General features: G+C 43.4%; 1 protein-coding gene across 3 annotated transcripts in view; it reads left to right on the top strand.

The window, feature by feature from the left end:
* The window catches only part of PRICKLE2 (prickle planar cell polarity protein 2), a 347,377-nt gene that overhangs the window by 151,006 nt on the left and 176,310 nt on the right, over positions 1–20,061 (top strand). Inside the window, exon 1 of one of the 3 annotated variants that reach the window (XM_027863868.1) lies at positions 7,391–7,442. The exons of 1 other annotated variant lie outside the window; for it this stretch is intronic. The gene's annotated coding sequence lies outside the window, so the exon portion shown is untranslated. Of the gene's footprint in view, positions 1–7,390; positions 7,443–19,783; positions 19,840–20,061 lie in introns of those variants that run through there. One more of the 3 variants, XM_027863867.1, reaches the window with a different exon arrangement.

Here is a 20,061-nt window from a genome sequence, read left to right as displayed (position 1 = left end):
CTGGGCACCGAGGGATCTTTCTGGATGACAGCTGTGTAGCTGATGGCTGGCTGGCCCACTTTTTTGCTCATATAGTAAATTTTCTTAACACATCAAAGCACTGAGCTTCCTCCTTCCCTTCTCAAAGTAATCCACCTCACATTGGAATTGTCTGCTCTCCTCTCCAGGTCTGTTCCATGGGACCCAGCGCATGTTTTATTTTTAAACAAGTGAATTGAAAAGCAGTCATTAAAGGTGTCATTAATGTGTCAATCACAATGGCTACTGCTCAAAATATTTGAATGATCCGTACCTCTGCAGGCTGCCATTGACGGTATGTGAAGTGCCACTGGGGGGAAAAGAAAGGAGAAAGAGGAAAGTGGGGGGGGGGGGTTGGGCGAGAAGGCCTGAAACATTCTGAGTGATTTGATTTTGACTCAGGTTCAAAACTCGTGTTCCCACGTTAGGTTTTGGCACTCGAGCCGTACAATAGTGATAATTAGGACATGTTTCCAGCTTTTATTTCCCAGACTACAGAAGCCTTCCTGATTAGCTAGAACCACTTACCACCCTCCATAATCTGCATACTCCTAGCTCTCTTGGATACATATCTCGCTAGATATGTAATTACAGTATAAGTGTATATGCAATCTCTATACCTAGTGATACCGAAATTTGTATTTATTTCTCTGATTGGGGTCTCTTTGAATGCAGGCCCCTCAAGGGTCTGTTTCTAGCCCGACTTTGCAAACTATCTACCTTAGGTACTATCTACCTAAGTGCCGGGCCCCCTCAGGGCACATGGTAAATATTCACTAAGGACAAGGAGAGAGTGATTTGCTTTTTATTCTATCCAGGTCGACGTTGGCTTCACGATTGAACTGTTCATCGTGTCATCAGAGCAGTTCGATCCTTTTCAGCTGTTCATGTGAAGATTACAGTCACATTCTTCCTAGAATCAGGTTCTTGGCTTCCTCCACAAAGCCTTTCCTGAGCCTCACCCCACCTGCCCCGGTTCACGAGACTCTCTCCCTCTTGAATTTAGTTTGTTATATTTCTCCTCGACTCTGCATTTACCGATTCGTTTACGTATCATGCCTCCCCTCCTCCTAGAACAACGTAAGCTTCTTGAGGGCGGAGACCATGTCATTAATAGATGTGGTTGTTCAGTCATTTCTGTCATGTCCCACTCTTCATGACTCTGTTTGGACTTTTCTTGGCAGAGATACTGGAGCGGCTTGCCATTTCCTTCTCCAGTTCATTTTACAGATGAGGAAACTGAGGCAAACAGCATTAAGTGACTTGCCCAGGGTCACCCACCTAGTAAGTGTCTGAGGTTGGATTTGAACCTGTGTCTTCTTGACTCCAGGCCCAGCTCTCTATCCATTGCTGCCTTTTAATTGGTTAATTAAATTCTTGTTGGTTAATTTAATTCTTAGGAAAATACTTCTTGATTTGACTTGGCTTGAAGACACAGCAATCATCTATTATTATAAGCATTTATCAAGCCCCTACTGTGTTCCAGGCACTGCCTGAGGTACTTGGGCTACAAAGACAAAATGAATCAGTTCCCTTCCTCAAGGAGTTTACACCCTATCTATCAAGTGAGTTGGTCTGGTTCTAATCTAAAAGATCAGAAAGATAGTTCTACCCTCACTCCTTCAATATAAGTATTATTAAATATAACTTTACACGTAAGCTCTCTATGCCTCAGTCTCCTCATCTTTAAATTGAGGGGGGTTGCCCTCCATGACCTCCAAGGTCCCTTTCAGATCTAAATTTACTCTTCTGTGATCTTTGGATAATATAGAAGCCACTGATGGGACTCACATGCAAAAAGGATTCACAGATACATGGGCTTTTACTCTTTGCCACCTACCCAAAGTCTTCGCTCTCCATTCCGATCTTTTAGAGATGAGGCAGCTTTCACAGTAGATCAGGGAAATGGTCCTGCTCAGAACTGCAGAGCGGTTCCCAGAGGACCATGCTGCAATTAAGATTGTACTGTTTTATACCACTGCCAAGAGGTACCTATCTGAGGCAGAGACATTCCTAAGCCTGTGGGGATATACACCAATTACATGGAGGGTAAGACAGTGGAAAAAGTCATACAGAAGACCTGGGTTCAAATCCTACCACTGACATGTACTAACCAGGTGACCTTGGGCAAGTGTCTTCCTCACCTTGAGTCTTAGTTTCCCAATCTGGAGATTCAGGGTTGGACTAGGTGACCTCTGAGGGTCATTCCAATTCTTGACCTATGATCTTATGTCCTTCAGTGCTGTGTCTGCACCACATGAATCTACCGTTCACGTCTGGCACTGTGCTATCCTGGTTCTCCTCCTACCTGTCTGATTGCTCCTTCTCAATCTCCTTTGCTGGGTCTTCATACAGGTTAGTTTGGGTATCCCTCTAGGGTCTGTCTTCGACGTTCTTCTTCTCCCTCTGTACTATTGGTGATCTTATTAGCTCCCATGGACTTCCCCTCCCAGACTGATTTTTTTTGGACTAAGTAGAAGAATTCATTCTCTACCTCATTTCTTACCTAGCCTTAATCATTGATTGGGTGTTGCCTCAGTCAAACTGAGACCTGTTAAAGACCTTTGATTAAAAAGGCCAAGGTCTCCCACTGCATCCTGGGTCATCTTCAGTCATCCTGATCCATATCTGGCCACTGGACCCAGATGGCTGTGGAGGAAAAAGTGAGGCTGGTGACTTTACCCAGCCCTTCCTCACTTAAATCCAATTCGCTTGCATGTCATGGTCCTCTTCGAGAACAAAGAACACACAACAGCTCCCATGGATTCAGTTATCATCTCTATGCAGGTAATTATCAGATCTACTCATCCAGCTCCATCTACCTCTCGTCCCATAGACATCTTAAACTCACCATGTCCAAAATTGATCTCATTAATAACTTCTCCATTCCTGTCAAGGAAACCATCATCCTCCCAACCACCCAGGCTCTCAACCTAGGTGCCATCCTCTTCTCTCTCACCGCCTTAATAGCCAACCTATTGCCAAATCCCATTGATTCTACCTATGTAACATCTCTTCTTTCCTCTAAAATGCCAGCAGCCTGGGGCAGGCCCTCATCACCTCATGTATGGACCATTGCCATAGCTTTCTACCTAGTCTTCTGCCTCAGGGCTCTCCCCACTCCAGTCCATCCTTCTCTCAGCTGTCAAACTACAGCCTAGGTGGGGCCAGGTGGCCCCCATCACCTCCCGGTTCTCTTCCTACTTTTCTTCTTCTACATTATCCCCAGTCACCTCCATGTATTTTTCAATGCAGCAACACTGGCCATCTTGCTTTTCCATGCTTTCCTCCAAACCTGGAGTGCTCTCACTCCTCGCCTCCATCTCCTGGCTTGCCCTTCTGCAAGAGGCCTTTCCTAGTTCTCCTTAGCTCCTAGAGCCTTCTAGATAATAACTGTATAGCCTTAATTCTGATTGTAAATGTTATTGCATGTTGTTTACCTCATTAGACTGAGCTCCTGGACAGCAGGGACATTTATATTTGCTTGTTTTGCCTTTCTTTGCATCCAGAGGGCTTAGCACAGTGACCGCCTGGCATACAGTAGGTGCTTACTAAATGCTTGTTGCTGCTGCTGCTACAAATTCCCCCTTCCTTGCCTTCAAAGAGCAGAGAGGGGAAGAGGCTAAGCCTGCCAAGCTTGCATCCTAAGTGGCACCAGAGAGGAGTCAAAGCACAGAATTTTTAAGGCTGGAAATGGAGACCTTTGACATCATCTCATTCAAATCTTTGCCAGCTCCAAATCTTAGGACTTTAGAAACTTCCTCACTTTATAAATTGGGCCCCTGCCTATCAGAAAGTTGAACAAGCACAGTGGTAAGGAGGACCTGAGTTCAAATCTGGCCTCAGACACTTGATACTTACTAGCTATGTGACCTTGGGCAAGTCACTTAACTCCATTGCCTAGCAAAACAAACAAACAAAAAAGGTGAACTGACTTATCCAAGTATGTGTGGCTATCTACATATCTATCTTCTTTCTTTCTTTCTCTCCCTCTTCTTTTTTTTCTTTTCTCCCTCTTTTTTCTCTCCCTTTGTCTCTCTTTTTCTTTCTTTCTTTCTTCTTTTTTCTCTTTCTTCCTTCTTTCCAGCCATTTATCTATCTATATGTGTGTATACATATGCATATATATGCAAAATCTTTACACTAAGACTTTTGGGAAGCCCTGTGTGTATACACCTGTGCATATGACCTGAGTTCCATTTATGCTGATATTCCTTTAATCATGTATTTACATGAGAAAAACGTGGCATCCACTTTAATTTAGTATTTATTAAGCACCTACTGTGTGCCAAGTTCTCTGCTGCTAGGTGCTAGGGATGGATGCAAAGACAAAATTGAAGCAATCTTTGATCTCGGGGAGCTTACATTCTACCAGACGAGAGGAATTGCATTGAATCTGCTTGGCCCCAGAGAACAGAATCAGGAACAGTGGATGTGGATCACAGGGACAAACTTAGGCTTGATGATAGGGGGAGAAAAACAACAGCAACTTCCTAACAATTCAGAACTCTCCAAAGTGGAAGGGGCTGCTTCCATAATTAGTGGGTTCCCCATTCACTGGAGATGTTCAACCAATGGCTCTATGACCCATTGTCAAGTTTGTTACACAAAGAATTTTTATTTGGCTATTGATTGAGCTGGAGGCAGCTAGGTGGTGCAGTGGCTAGAGCACTGGGCCTGGAGTCAGAAGGAACTGCATTCAAATTTAGCCTCAGACACTTATTAGCTGACTCACTGTTAGGCGAGTCACTTAGCCACTGTTTGCCTCAGTTTCCTCCTCCATAAAACAGGGATAATAACAACACCTTCCTCCCTCCATTATAGGGTTGTTGACATATTAAATTGAAATGGTATTTGTAAAATGCTTTGCAAACCTTGGGCAGCTCGGTGGCGTGATGGATAGAGTATGGAGCTTGGAGTCAGGAAGACCTGAGTTCAAATCCAACCTCAGGCACTTACCAGCTATGTGACCCTGAGCAAATCACTTAACCCTGTTTGCCTCAGTGAGATGGAGAAGAAAATGGCAAACCACTCCAGTATCTCTGCCAAGAAAACCCCAAATAGGGTTGTGAAGAGTCAGACATGACTGAAAAATGACTGAAAAACAACAAATTACAAAGCTTAAAACTATGTGAATACTAGGTAGTGATGGTGGTGATGGTGATGATGATGGTGTTCAGACCATCTCTAAAGATTTAGCTCTCAAAATTATGTCAAAATACTATGGATTTCCTGCAAACTTCATGAAAAATATGAGTTTTATTCCAATAATTCCTCAGACAGCAATGGCTGGATACAAATCCTAAGAAGGCTCATGAATGTGGCTCCAAAAAAGAGGAGGAGTGATTTATAAAATTCATCTTTCTAACACCCACAAACAGAAGGGGCTTATCCAATTTTATTTTCTCTAGGACCTTATTCAGATTCTACCAGGGTCTTGCAGCCAAGCCTCAGAAATGACAGGCATACGGGGTATCAGAAGCACAAGGGGATAAGGAATTTCTGGTTTACTTTTCATAAATTGATACTAAAAATTTTATCAGTCGATTCTGCTCTGTCTATTAATACACGGATGGGAGTGATGTCTCGTGAGGACTTTTTGGCAACCTAGGAAGACTGAACTGTGGAGCAGAGCAGTGCTATCTCATCCAAATTACAGAAACATCATTCAAATGTAAAAATAGCCAAGCTCCAGCATACAGATTAATATTCCACATTAAGAAGGAGGTGTGATCATTGCCTACATGTGTGTGGGCCCACACAAACACATCACCACCACCACCATCATCATCAGTTTCATTATCATCATCAACTTCATTATCATCATCAATTTCATTATCATCATCACCACAGTTGACATTTACAGAGCGCTATAAGGTTTACAAAGCACTTTTTGTCCTATGTCTCTTCTGATCCTTACAACCCTGTGAGATAGCTATTATTATCCCCATTTTACAATTAGGGTAACTGAGACTCAAAGAGGTTACCAAGAGCTATACAGCCAATAAGTGTCTGAGGTAAGATTCAAACCCAGCTCTTCCTGACTACAAGTCCAGCCCTCCATCTAGTCCTATACAGCACACCCATTCCACCCCACGTGCATCTCTTTAACACCCACATCAGACAAAAACCGTTCTCCCATCCCTTTCCCTGCCCAAAGTAGAGGACTGTTAACAAATTACACTTGGTTATTCATTTCAGTAGTGTCTGACTCTTCTTGACCCCTTTTGGGGTTTTCTTGGCTGGAGTAGCTTGCCATTTCCTTCTCCAACTCATTTTTACAGATGAGAAAACTGAGGCAAACAAGGTTAAGTGATTTGTCCAGGGTCACACAACTAGTAAATATCTGAGGTCAGATTTGAACTCAGGTCTTGCTGACTCCATGTCCCATGCTCCATCCACTGTGCACCATTTTAAAGGATTCCAGTGAGATGTTGTCACCGTCTACCCAATTTGAGAATGTACGGGGCCATACCTCACTCTGACATTGCCTCTGAGGTCACAGGAGGTTGCCGTCCTTTCCTGAATCCACTTTTGTCTCATTTACACGGCATCCCAACATGTCACATTGTCAAAGTTGAGGTGTTTGCCAAACTAAATGGTTTTGGCAGCCAAAATCTATGTGGTTTCCATAAACGGTTGTTAATTTTTTAAAGAAACTCTAAATTAATGGGCCACCTCCTGCCAGGTGAGTAAGTTATTCCTCAGGAGTGCATTAGTCAAGCTGGGTGGTGTGTTAACACTTTAAGGCTTCTAGGGCAGGCTCCGTGGGCAAGTCCCAATTTATGCCACAGCCCACTTCTGAACTGTTATGTGTATATCACATTTTTGTAAAATGCAGCAGGCTTAAATTCACTAGAGGACCTGGCAATTTAAGAGAACCCTGTGGTGAATCCTTTTGTAAAGTGATTAATCCTTTTGTAGGGAGAATAATCAGTTTCTGATTATTAAGACTGTAAATCTGGATTTTTTAATATTGGATTTTCTTAAAGCAACACACACCTATATTGCCCTGAATTGATAATTTAATCAGCTGGAGCAATGACAAGTCAGAAAGAGCTAGGTCTGGCTCCTGCCTCTGACAATTACTAACTGTGTGTCCATAAGGAAGGTACAGTGGCCTCTCTGAACCTGAGACAACCTTCAGTGGAAAGAGCAATAGATTTGAAGTCAGAAGACTGGGTTTCAAATCTACCCCTGTCTCTTACACCTCTTGTGACATTGAACAATTTACAACCTCTTTGGATTTCAGTTTCCTCATCTATAAAATGAGGAAGGTCTGTTCTAGCACCAAAGTTATGACATCTATTCTCTTAACAGAATCAATTAAGCCATAACTGGATCGCATCTGACCTCGTCAAAGGGAGTTTCTGCACTGACTAGATCGCTGATCCTTCATCATATAACTTGATGGCATAGTAAAGGTAATAATAAAAACAATAACAATAATAGTCAGCTAGCATTTCTGTAGCATTTTAATGTTTGCAAAGCGTTTCAAATGTTAACTTATTTAATCTTCACAACAACCCTGGGAGGTAGGTGCTATTATTATCTCCATTTTACAGATAAGGAAACTGAGGCAGATAATGGCAGTGATTTGCCCAGGCTCACTCACCCAGCTAGTAAATGTCTGAGGCTGGATTTGAACTCAGGTCTTTCTGATTCCAAGCACAGGCATCATCCATGAAACCACCGAACTACCTCCCAATTTGATATCTGTGTGGAGTATGTATTGAAGAGGGGAGAGACCAGTACAGAGGCTATCAGCATAAGTCTGGTGAGAAGTGATGAGGGCCTGAGGCAGGGTTGAGGCTGCCTATTAGGAGATGCAATAGAAATAGAATCAACAAATCTTAGCAATTGATCAAATATGAGGACACAAAAGGGAGAAGGATTTAGAAATTATTGCAATTTTAAATGACATCCTAGTGTCCTGAAGGAGTTAATGCATCTTCCAGTGTGCAGATTTCTGCCTTTTTATGTTGAGTTTGTGAAGACTGAGGAATGAAAAATACATGCCAATCCCAGTCCAACAGATGCCCCTTATTAACCTTGATGCAACAGATAACTGCAAACACCTGACTTCATTGACAAGCCCATCCATCAGTGGTGGTGACATTTTTCACCCACACTCTTTAATGGACTCTATTACCACGAAGGCTGGATTGAGTGATGCTTTAGGATAAGGCATAGAGTATTCATTTTTCCATCTCATGCAATACACACACACACACACACACACACACACACACAGAGGTATGTGCTAACAAAGTATACTTTAATGGCAGTTTGGAGAGTAGGAGGGAACAATCTGTTTTCTTACACAAGCTAAATTATTTGGATAGAGTTCATTGTCAAGATTTCCTGTGAAATGTCTTTGGGTTGAGGTGGGGGAAGAGTGTTTGGGGCAAGTTTTCATCCTAGGTATCTTCCAAAGTGGCTGAATTCCCATTGTCCCCTGGAGATGTTCAAGAAGAGACTGGATAACCGCATAGTGAAGGGGGTATTCAGATGTCAGGAAAGGAATGTAAGCATGACCATTAGGGTCTTTCCAAGCCCTATGATTCTATAACATTAGCCAATAATCCTCATAACTGGGCCCCTGTTGAGTTACATATTTCTCTTGAATACCAGCCATTACCAACTCCATGGAAAAAAAAAATTTTTTAAAGAAAAGGCATAAAAGATATTGAACGTAACTTGCTTTGAATGCTTCATTAGCCAGCCGTTAGCATTCGTCATTTGTCGTTGCCAAATATCGTGGGAGCCTCGGAAATGAACCGTTGTGCCAGGAGGTTGTGGAAAAAGCTCCCTTTCTGCTGGGCTGAAATGATTATTTTTGTTACAGAGTGTGGCTGTCCCTACTGGTCTCCCTGGGAGCACTTTACTGGTTATAAAATATAGCGATTACTATGGTAATCATATTGCAGGGGTAAAATGACTTTGACCTACTTGTTAAAATGCAGTGTGTATTAAAATAAAGAGTCTGAGCTTAAAGCTAAATGAACTCAGAAGACAAAAAGAGAAGCAAGTGCAGCGCCTGGGAAGGTCTTAGATTTCGACAGGTATTTGACAAGCATTAGACTTTCATCTCCAGTTCCATCAGTTTCTCTGTGGTATGGAGACCATTGATTAATGACTGATGGCTACTTGATGACTGATGGATGGAGATATGGAATATGGTCTCTGCTTTCTATCTGCTTTTGAGAGAGAAGTGCAAGTTTGGGGCCTCAAGGCACTGAGCAGGGGGGAAGGGAAGCATTTATTAAGTGCCTATTACATGCCAGACCCTACGCAAAGTCGTCAGCCTCACTCTCTCTGCCTGAGTCATCAAAGTCCAGTGACGGAATAAAAGTCAAGATGATGGCCCAGGGTGGCAGCGGATGACATCGTCAACGTCTAACCAAGCTCTAAGAGCTCCAAAGCACCTGCTTCGGCCACTGTCACGGCCATGGAACAAATTGTTCTCATCCACTAAATGTTAATATTATTGTGCATATGATCAATAAGTACAAACCTCATAGAAATACTTTTAGGACAGGAAGTTATAGGTTCACAGAGCAAATAAAGGAACCTGCCGGTGGATTTGGTGAATGTAAAGGGAAGGAGTTTACTTATGGATATGTCTTATGGAAAAATGTTACAATTTATTATTATTATTATTAATTATTTGTTGTTATTTTGAGCGGTAGTGTGGTATAGTAGATAAAGCTTAGGATTTGAATTGAAAGGAGTTAGAGGTTCTCAACTCCTATGTGACCATGAGCAAAGAAGTCATTTAACCTCAACGGCCCTCAATTCTTCATCTTGAAAATGAGAAGGGTGGATTAGGTGACCTTGAAGGCCCCTTTCAACTCCAGATCTCTGATCCTCTCTGTTTTCTGGTTTGCAAATGACAAAAATAAAATCCTTCTTTTTCCCATACTTCCTCATATTACTATCCCGTATCCTAGAGCTGCCAAAGATATAATTGTTGGAGCGGAAAGCTCTCTCCCCATCCCCCACTCTCCCACCTACACAACAAACGAATTTGAAGAGCTGACTTTTTGCTATCTCATGATTTCCAGGGCTCAAAAGAAAGCCCTGACTCTCCAGCTGATAAGTGAGTGCCATCATTTTGGGCCGTAATTATTCTTGCTTTGGCATAGATAATTTTGATGCATTTTCACTCCCAAGCTGGGCAATTATCAGAGTTGTATAAATTGACCTCTTAATCATTACAGAAATTAATGGAAATTAACCCTAGGCAGGCTGGTGAATTCAGGACCCAGCAGAGCCAATTCACAGAGCCCAGGAACTTAAATGCAAAGCTTAGACCGGTCCCTGTAGGTAAATACAAAGTGACTCCTATCCTGAGCAAAATCCCACAATCCTTTTCTGATTTAAGATGCTCAATTATTCAGGAAATGGGAAAGGGAAAGCAGGGATCACTCCCATCCTCCGATGGCATGGCTTTTAATCAATAGTTTCATCCTCCTCCACTAATCATTTTCATAGTGCTGTGAATTATGTTACTTCTCCTGGCAGTTCTGGTGGTAGAATTGTGGCAAGTGGAAATGGCAGAAAGGAAGGGCCTTTAGGAAACCATTTAGGCTGGGTAGCTAGTCAGCCTTTGGATCTCTACAGTTAGAGACCAGACTGGAAAACTACAAGATGGAAATCAAAGCGTTATTTCCTTTTATTCTGATGGGGCTTAATGGGAGAAGGTGAAGGTCATTCAGCATACAGGAGAAATTCAGGTATCTTGCATGGTAGTTTTTAGGTTTAATTAACAATAGTGATAACACTAACAAAAGAGAGGATGGGATAGATTGGATTGGAAGCAAACCTTGAAACTAGAAAAGCTGGGGTCGTCTCCCATCTAACACGTTCTGATTCTATGACCCTGGGTAAAGAAGACTCACAATTCTCCATCCTCCCACTGCAAACATTCTCACTGGTTGTCCCTTATTCCTGGAACTCCTCCTCCTGTCTTGGCCTCCTGGCCTCCCTAAAGTCTCAGCTCAAATCCCACCTTTTGCAGAATTAAGTCCTCCTTAATTTCAGCTCTTCCCCTCAAAGACCACCCCCAATTTACTCTTCATCTATCTGTATGTAATTATTTGAATATTGTCTCCCCCATCAGACTGTGAATGCCTTGAGATCGGGGACTATTTGGTTTTTGCATTTCTTTCTATTCCCAGCATTTAACACAATGCCTGGCATACAGTAGGTATTTAATAAATAATAGTTGACTAATTGATTCAGATAGAAACAGATCCCATAGGCTGCGCATTGACTTAGAAAAACATATATTAATATTATCTATGTAAGTATTATGGCCTGCAGGCCACATGTTTGGTGCCTCTGGCCTAAGGTACTGCCTAGAGTCACATGGCTAGTTAAGTGTCAGAGATAAAATTTGAACCCATGGCTTCCTAACTCCAAACCCAGTTTGCTCTCCATCACACTGCCAAAACTCTGTATTGGAGAATTCGACGTCTTTGGTGAAATGTGTAATTTTCTTCAGTATATTTTAAAATATGGTATTGATCCTCTATTCTTTCTTCATGCCCCCATCAATTCCTACTGACTCCCCCTCCACAGCCCCCAACTTGAAGTCTGTCTGTAACTAATAGGTATAGCCAGACACAACAAATCTACATGTTAGTTGTATGTGGAAGTGCATGCCTCCTTCCTAACCTCTGGCCCATCCCCTTTCTGCTGAGGTGGGAGAGGCTTGCTTTACCATCATCCTTCTGAAATCATGATTGGACATGGCATTGATCAGAGTTCTGAAGTCTTTCCTTGCCATTTTCTCTTTTGTTATTGGAGTCATTGAATAATCTGTTCTCCTGGTTCTGTTTGTTTCACTCTGCATCAGTTCATACAAATCTTTGCAGTTTTCTCTGAATTCTAAATACTCATCTTTTCCTATGCTGAAATAATTTTTGTCTGAGCCTCCAGTCTTGAGAATATTTTTGCAAAAGAAATGGGCTTTGACTTTAATTCTACCTAACAACCCTTTATTAAGTACCTGTTTGGAGCAAGGCCACCCGTTGGGCACCGGAAATGACTTGACAGGAATTGCCTGTCTCAGATAAAGTAGGATGGCTGCCTGGGTTCCTGGGTTTAGAGTAATAGGTCCACTGTGAGAGGACAATAGGCTTACCCCTCCTCTCTACCACCTAATCCAACTAGATTCCTCCTGAAGAGTCCAAAGCATTCTGTGGCTATTATTCAGCAATTATTTTAGCATCATCCGTTTGAGGTCAAGGATTAGGGTCTGTTGCCCTGTTATGGCTGAGTGGACAGAGGACTCTTTCAGATATTCTCCAAACATTCTCTCACTTCTACCCCCTGGCTTCCCTCCGTTAAAATCCCATCTTCTGTGGGAGTCATTTCCAGGTCTCCTCCCTTCCCCCATTGCTAGTGCCAAATCTTGTCCCTCCTTCCTTCCTAACATCCCTTTACATAGGCCCCTTCTCCCCATCCACACAACTATCACCCTAGTACAGACCCTCATCACTTCCTTCTTGAACCATGGCAGCAGCATATTCTGTTTGGTCTACTTGCCCCAAGTGACTTCCCTTTGAGATTATCATCTATTTATTTTATATAGGTGCTCCCCCCAATTAGAATGTTAGTTCCATCTTTTCACCTTCCTTCATATCCCTATCACTTAGCATAATGCCTGGCCCATTGGGAAACACTTATTTGTTAGGCAACTAGCTCATAGAATGGTAGATTTAGAACTAGAAGGAATCTTAAAAGCCATTTAATCCAACTCCCTTATTTTACAAACAAGGAAACTGAGTCCCAGAGAAGAAATATGTCTTGTCTATGTCATTACAGACAGTAAGTGGCTGGATTGGGACTCAAACTGACTTCTCTGACTTCAAATCTAGTATTCATTCCATTAGCTTTCCATGAGCAATTCAGTCTAGGTTTGTCAATCACCTATTATATTCAACTTGGCAGTGTGGACAGTGAAATGACCTTGAAATCAGAAAGACCTGGGTTCAAGTCTGGTCTCTGACACAGATTGTGTGACCCTGAACAAATCACTTAACATTTCAGTGCCCACAACTGTAGGTTTCAGAGAAGGTCCAGACCTGCATTAGTAAGGGAGGGTGTTGCCCATGGAGACCAAGTCATAGGTCAAGTAAAAGTCAAATTAACAGAGAGACAGAAAGAGAGAGAGAGAGAGAGAGAGAGAGAGAGAGACAGATAGAGAGACAGAGAGAGAGAGAACTACATGCAATGTACCCTACTAAGCTTTTAAAATGGAAACTTTTGCTAACAGTACAAGATCTTTTCTGCTTCATTGACCAAATGTGGGTCCCAGGACATGAACTCAGCTTAATTCAGACTCCCTTTGTCAGAGACCAGGTACTGAGGAACAGTGATCATAAGCGCTTACATGTATAAATCACTTATTAATTTACAAAGGGCTTTACTGGACATTATCTCATCTGATACAAAATCTTAGTGAGGGAGACAGCGCAGGTATCATGATCCACTTTTAACTCAGCTTGCCAGTTCTTCCAGGAAGCTTTCCTTGACACCCACCCACTCTGGCTTGCTGAAAGCAAACTCTTCCTCTGGCTGGGTGACCTCTGACCAGCTCATTTGACCTCTCTCATTTTCCTTTTTCTCCTCTGTAAAATGAGGAAGTTGGATTCAGTGGTCTCAAAGGTCCCTCTCCAGCTTTAAATCAATGATCCTATGATCTCCCTACTTGGCTGCATGGAATAAATATGCTCTCTCTTAATTTCATCCTCTTAGAATTCTCCTAGGCGCTGTCAAATAGAATCCCTTCCAATGGTTACTCTTTTCTTATTCTCCCTAATTTGTTAGAGGCTTCTTTCCCTCTTTAAATTCTATTGTGTTGACTTATCCATGTAGAAACTGTATCCCTCCTAGAGAATACCAGCTCTTTAAGGGGCAGAGACTTTTTTTTTTGCTCTTTGTACTCCCATCCCCCTGCCTGGTGCCTTGCACAAAGTAAGTGCTTAATATATGCGTGTCTAATTGGATTGAATTGACCTTGGACAGGTCACCTCATCTTTGAGCCCTTTTCCCCATCTGCAGAGCTCATCCTTCTTAGGAAAGTACTTCGAAAGGCATGAAACAGTATGTAAATGGGAGCTATTATTGAAATGAATAGAATTGAAGAGATCATTTCAAGATCAGTCTGCCCTCAGAAAAGGCTTTCTGGGGAAATAGGCTCAGTTTTGAAAACAGGTAGGTTTTGAGTTATGGGATCTTGGCATGTTAGAGATTTAAGGGGCCCTAGAGAGCATCTATGGCAAACTCCTTATTTTACAGGTTACATCGATGCCTAGAGAGTGATTTGCCCAGGGACCTGTATTCGAGAGTAGCAGAGCTCATATTGGAACCCAGCGGTTTTTTTTATCTGTTTGTTGGTGTTGTGTTTCACGCTCATAGCAGTGTTCCTTTTGCTTGAACTCAGGACTCCCAAACTCAGAATCTTTTCCACCATACCACTGCCCATTTGGCTAAGTGGAGGTCTAGAAAAGGCATTGGAAATGAAGGGAACTTCCACACTTTCGACTTCCAGTTGTGCTGCCCTGGTTCAGAATTGACCCCAATCCTCCATACATCAACCTTCCCTTCCATTGCTACCTGATGAATTCTTACCTACTAAACCCCACCTCACATATAGTAGCCCTTCCATCATCATCCAGTCCTTTCTCCTCTAGAGCCTTTTAACCCAGCTCAGCCTCATATTTCCAGCCCACTCTTCTGCCTCCACTCCTGTGACTTTTCCTCTAATTACCCACAGATCGTCCATTTGAAAAAGTTCCCATGCTGACCTTGCTCATTATCTAACCTGGACCAGAACCAGAATACTCTTCCTCCAACCCCCCCACACCCTATTTTATGGGTTATCTTCTCCATTAGAATGTAAGCTCTTTGAGGGCAGGGACTGTCTTTCTTTTTCCTTGGATTTGTATTTCTAGCACTTAGCCCAATGACTGGCAAATAGTAAGCACTTAATAAATGCTTTTGCTATCTAGCTGTCTCTCTAGGATCTCACATAATATTTGGCTAATTCCTCTCTAAAGAAGGCAGTGCTTTATTGGATCTGCTTCTCACCTCTCCATTAGTACAGATTATAATCCATCCACATCTTCACACCTTGTCATTAATTTTTCACAGAAAATTCATCCAGCATTTTGGGGGTGGAGGTGTCTTTTTCTATTTTTTTTTTTTTTCCATTATGGATGATTAGTGAAGTACACAGCCTGTTCATCTGTTATCCCTCACTTGTGTTATAGACCATCCCACCTTCTTTTCTGATCATATAATTCTTTAATAATATCTTTAAAGGAGGAGGGATCTATTAAGCACCTACTATGTGCCAGGAACTGTACTAAGTGCTTTCCATATATAATCTCGTTTGATCCTCACAACCTCATGAGATCAGTGCTATTATGATTCTCATTTTACAGTTAAGGAAATTGAGGCTAAGAGAGGTTTAAATGACTTGAACGGCACCACACAGGTAAGTGTCTGAACCTGAATTGGAACTCAGTATTTCCTGACTCCAGTGCTCTATCCACAGTGCCACCTAGATACCTCATACTGCCTCAATGAATCATAGCATATTTAATACCCCTTTTTGTTTACTTTATATATATTGTGTGTATACTCATCTTCTATACACCTATATGTATATATCTTTATATACCTATATGTTTATATCTGTCTCCTCTTTGGGTGGGGACTGTTTCATTTTTGTTCGTATCCCTAGCGAAGTCCCTGGGACATAGTAGGGGGCTCAATAAATGTTTGTTGATCGACTGATCTCTCAGTTGCCCTTGGGGCCATCCATAGTGTTGACTCTTTTGAGGCAATCTTCCGTAATCCACAGCCACAGAACAGCACCAGAAGAATGTTGGTGTGCATTCTTGGAAAATTCTTGAATATATTGAAACTGTGAAACTTTTCAAATGCCATCTAGCTCTCTCTTATCCTTGCTGAATCTCAGACCTGGATCGTGGTCCATCTGCTGTGTTTCTTCAAGAGACCACTGCAGGGGACTGTCATCCAGCTACACAGGACCTTATCACCCCCTGCCTTCATATCCTGCCTCCAGGACTTTGCACGAGCTGCCCCCAAAACCTCCTCCCCTCAGATTCTTCAGCTCCTATGCTTCCTTCAAAATCAACTCAAGTGAGACAGCTACATGGGCCTCTCCTAATCTTTCCAGGTTCTTGTCCAGTGCAAAAAAGGATTTTCTATAATTGAAGAGAGGCTGCAGATGCTCCTCTTTACATGACTTTGTACTGATTGCATCAAGGAAACCTGGAAACAATTGCAAAGTCCTTGTTTACTTTGTATGTATGCTATATTTATTTAGATGTTTTCCTCCTCCACTCCCAGAATATAAGTTTCTTGAGGGCAAGGGTTATTTCATTATAGTCTTTGTATCCCCCGGCATAACACAATTCCTGGTATGTAGTAGGTGCTTACTAAATGCTTGTTAAATGAGTAAAAGTCTTCCTTCATCCATTTAGTTTTTCCTATGTGGATTGTTCAGTTTCATGAAAGTCAGAGCAATTGCAAATCTAATCTTGTGAGATTTGCAATGTTTCCAGAACTTGAAGCTATCCATAAATAATATCCATAAATGGAGAGTCTCACCAACTATAAGGAATCCTTCTCCATACTTGTCATCCTCTGGGGCAGAGACAACTTCCTTTGGTGAACATGCATCTACCTCCCTGTTTGATGCCTCAGGCTTCGTGTTAAGCAGAACATTATTGAGCAAAGCTACCAATGTTATTAGGTCTACAAAGGAACCTTGTATGTGCAGCAGATCTTGGACAATAGCTTTTACCCTTGCATTTTTCTCTACTGAATCAAATGCCTTTTTTTTTAAAACCATCAACAAACACTAGGCACAGTGGGATCTTATATTTTCTGCACCTTTCAGGCAATAAAGATGTGGTGTGCTGTAAACAGCTTTTTATTATTACTGAATTGCAGTCTCTTTCATGCAGACCATTCCTCCAAATTGGCTAATTCCTTTTGGATTGTCTTACTCTTATGAGTACTGTACTGGCAAGCCCCCAGAAAATGGGCATTCCCCCAATGAGCTTTATCATTTTTCTCTCCACTCCATCATCTAAGACATTTACAAATCCACTAAGTAATACTGAAAAGATTCCACTTAATCTTCCCTCCAGTTTGACAATGAAGCCTCTAAATTTGATCTGTGCTTGGAAATCTGAACTATGTAGCAATATGGGAAAGGCTTCAGTCAACACTCAATATTCAGCATTAGAGAATTCACATTGGAGAATGTACTCATTTGGTATCTTAGCATATGCTACTTTTTGTTGTTTGTTTTTCTGTATATTGCAACTCATGAGAAGGCAGGGATGGGTTACAATCTGTGATGTTGGAGGGAGTTAGCAATTAGTGAGATCACAGATGCCTGGAAGTGTTAACTAAGTCCTGTCTCCCTACCCAGACTAAGAATTTCAAAGGTCTCAGACATATTGGACCTTGAAGGCACTAAGAGGTCATCTAGTTCAGAGATTCTTAACCTGGGGTCTGTGAACACATTCTAAAAAAATGTTAGCTGTATTTCAACATAATTGATTTCTTTGTAATCCTAGGTATTTTATTTTATGCATTTAAAAACATTGGAAAGGGCCACTGGCTTCCCCAGATGCAGAGTTCTATGATTTAAAAAAAAAAAAAAAGTTAAGAGCCCTTAAGCTAGTAAATTTAACAATTCAACAAGCATTTATTAAGCACCTACTATGTGCCAAGTGCTAGGAATACAAACGACTACAACAATAAAATGTTTATGTTTTCTTGATGGAAACCAGCATATACACATAATTATATAAACAGTAATTGGGGGAAGGGAAGAGGAGAGAGGAAAAGGGGTGGATCAAGAAAAGCCTCTTTAGAAAGTGGCATTTGAGCTGAGCCTGGAAGAAATCTAGGGATTCTAAGAAGTTAGAAGGAAGTGCATTCCAGGTGTTGGAACCAGCCTTTGCAAAGGCATGGATGGAGTCAGGAGATGGAACACCAGGCATGAAGAACTGCAAGTGGGCCAATCTGGCTTCGACGTAGAGTGGGTGAAGGAGAATGATGAGTATAATAAGCTTTTAGAGATGGTCTCTATGGATCAGGGTTGTGAAAGCTTTCCCAACATGGGGATTTGTGGTTTATCCTGAAGGCAATGGGGAGCTAGTTATTGGAGCATGTTGGCAAGGGAATGCAATGGTTAAATATCAGTTTGGCAGCTTCTTGGAAGACGGATTGGGGAGGGGAGAGACTGGAGGGAGGATGACCAGAAGTCAAAGTGAGAGATGATGAGTACCTGGACTAGGGTGGGAGCCAGGTGGGTGGAGAAAAAAGGACTGATCTGGAAAATGACCAGTGGAGAAATGTCCCCAGGCCCAAATACAGGGCCCAAGGTGAGGGTCCTTTCTTGCCAGTAATGCCAGCCAGGTACGTTAGCACCAGATGCCATAGCCAAACCCACACCAACAGCCAAACAGCCTATAGCGAAGGTATTCAACCCTCAATTACTCCCTATGACTTGGGCAAGGCATTGTGCCTCAGTTTTCTCACCTGTTAAATGAGATAATATATACAAAATGCATTGGAAAGCTTAAGTCCTACTATATGAAGCTGAGCTACTATTCTTAAAAAGGGAGGCTTGTACTCGGTGGTTTCTAACGTCCCTAGCATCCTCCCTTCTTTGATCTTATTGGGATTGGTGACTTTAATGGAGGTTCTGTGAGCCCCCAAATAGCAAGGCTTTCTATAGCTCTTTAAGGCTGGAAAAGCACTTTACAGGTTATCTCATTTGAGCTTCGCAGCAGCCCTGTGAAGCAGGTGGTATTATTATTCCCATTTTGCAGATGGGGAAACTGAGGCATAAAGAGGTTAAATAACTTGCCCGGGATCACACAGCTAAGTTAGAGGTTGAACTTGGGTTTTCTGGGTCTAATTCTAGGGCTACCTTCCAAGGCCCTGAGCTACATCAGGGTTGAACAGCAAGGGTGAGGCTGAGCTTTTTTTTTTTTGAAAGTTGGTATCCTCTAAGTTTGGCCAGGATGGGGCCTGTAGACGGGGCACCCTGGAGCAGGGCCCCTGAGGGCGGTGGGCGTCTGAGCCTGCCCCTGGAGCCCAGCTAAGGTGGTTGGTTGGCCTACTCCTCCCCATTACCTTGCCCCTCCCCCTTCCAAGTGGAAAGGTTGTGGGTCTCTTGATTGAAATCTAAATTTGGGAACGGGACCAGGATTGGCCTGTGGCTCGGCATTTTCACCAATAAGCTCCGAGTTCGGGGGGCGGCCCTTGCAGCCGCAGCCCCAGCAGCAGCGGCCCCAGCCTCAGCCTCAGCCTCAGCCTTAGCAGCGGCCTCAGCTACAGCCCCAGCAGCAGCCGCAGCCGCAGCAGCGGCATCTGCAGGAGGAGGCCAGGGGCCAGAGGCCAGGGCCGGCCTCCTCCAAAGAGCCTGGGCTGCCCACCGACCTGGCCGCCCGGCCGTCTCCCTCCCTCCCTCCCTCCCGGCTCCTGGGTCTGTGTGCGCTCCCGCAGCCGGGCCGGGGGGCATGGCCCTGCGCTAGCCCTGCTGCCCAGAGCAAGAATGCGGCCGCTGTCCCAGCCCTCGCGCCGTGCCCCCCCGCAGCTGCCGCCGCCTCCGCCGCCGCCGCCTCTCCGTCGGTGGGAGACTCCCAGCTGCCCCCCGTAGGGCGCCGCTGCCCAGCCTGCCCCCGCCCCGTCCGGACTGCGGGAGCCTGTGCGGCGGCCGCGTGCCTGCCGAGCGATGCTGGCGTGACCTTGGTGAGTGCGGGCTGGGGTGGGGGGCGCAGTGGCCACCTCGGCCCGGAGACAGAGCGCTTGCAGCGGGCGGACGGGGCCGGGGGAGGTGGCCGTGAGCCCCAGAGTGGCAGTGACCGAGCCCCAGCTTGGGGCAGCCTCATGTGCAACTGACAAACTAAGTCGGTGCGGAGCCTCCCGGAGCCGGCAGCCTGCTGTAGGGACACTGAGGAAATCGGGCCAATG

Source organism: Vombatus ursinus, unplaced genomic scaffold, assembly GCF_900497805.2.
Source record: "Vombatus ursinus unplaced genomic scaffold, bare-nosed wombat genome assembly UNPS02014773.1, whole genome shotgun sequence".
Lineage (NCBI taxonomy): Eukaryota > Metazoa > Chordata > Mammalia > Diprotodontia > Vombatidae > Vombatus > Vombatus ursinus.
This window is presented reverse-complemented; position numbering and strand designations above follow the sequence as displayed.